This window comes from Genypterus blacodes, unplaced genomic scaffold (assembly GCF_046128005.1).
Source record: "Genypterus blacodes isolate CSIRO-AG114 ecotype Tasmania unplaced genomic scaffold, CSIRO-AGI_Gbla_v1 ptg000104l_1, whole genome shotgun sequence".
Taxonomy (NCBI): Eukaryota; Metazoa; Chordata; class Actinopteri; order Ophidiiformes; family Ophidiidae; genus Genypterus; species Genypterus blacodes.
The window spans coordinates 1072501-1073623 of NW_027466908.1; positions in this window are offsets into that span (position 1 = coordinate 1072501).

Genomic DNA, 1123 nt, shown 5'->3' on the forward strand with positions numbered 1-1123 from the left:
TGCAAAATGTTTAGCGAAACCCTCCACATTTTGGTTTGTTGTTGTGAGAAGAGGAAGCACATTTTAGTCTGCCAAAGGTCAGAGGAAGTGACCTCTATGACATCACAGGAGTTACTTCTCCATGGACTGGAGCCGAGAACAGTTGAATGAATTCTAATCCTTCTCTAATCTTTCCCTCCCGTGGTCCCGACAACAAGGTGGGCATTCCAGGAGTGGGTCTCCAGTATAGAAGAAGTGCAAGAACTCCGCTGACAAAAGTGAAGAAGAAGAAGAAGAAGAAGTAAAAGTTTTTCAGGCCATTAATAACATCTGTTCAGTCTGTGCAGAAGTACAGCAAATGACTGTAATCTAGGAGAGGGATCGCTCCTGTAGTTTTATGGCTCTTAACGGCGGCCATCACAGCATTATTTATGCTCTGTCATCGCAGAGAGAATGTGGGCAGAGCTTCAGGAACACTCAGAAGGTCAACTAGCAGGTAAACAGCTTCATCTGTGCTGCGGAGAGTCCGGTCTTTAGTTTGGAGGGAAGATATCTCACAATTATCCGTCTCTTATCTCACACACGCCCGTCTGTTTCTGTAAACATTCCAACAGTACATCCCGTGTTTGAGTGTGTACCATTCACTTTTACAGCGTCAACCATTAACACTAGAAGAATCTGCCTTTGCCTCCCGGGCTGTGAATCATCTCGTATACGTTGTAATTTGTGTTCTAATAAACGCTGCCATCATTCCTTGGGAGGTAAATAAAGCATCAAACCTGGCTGCCGCCCCCCCCCTCCCTTCCCCCTCCCCCACCTGATCATCGCTTCCTCCTGTTGGACAGTAATTAGTTAACAGAAAGTGAAGACAGGATCTCGTTGTTTCTATTTCCAGCTTTTTGAATTCACTTTCTGTTTTTTGGGGGTTGGACTGGATCTGGTTTTCCAACCGCAGCGTCCACACACTGAATCCATAACAAGCAGCCCCTGCCAACAACTCTGGTCCATGTCTGCTCATCTGTGTGTGTGTGTGTGTGTGTGTGTGTGTGTGCAGCACTGTGTCCTTGGACGGTGCTGTAAGAGGTTTTGGGGCAGACTTAAGGCGAATTGTTTTGTGTTGGTGGAGTCATTTGCATCTCTGTGT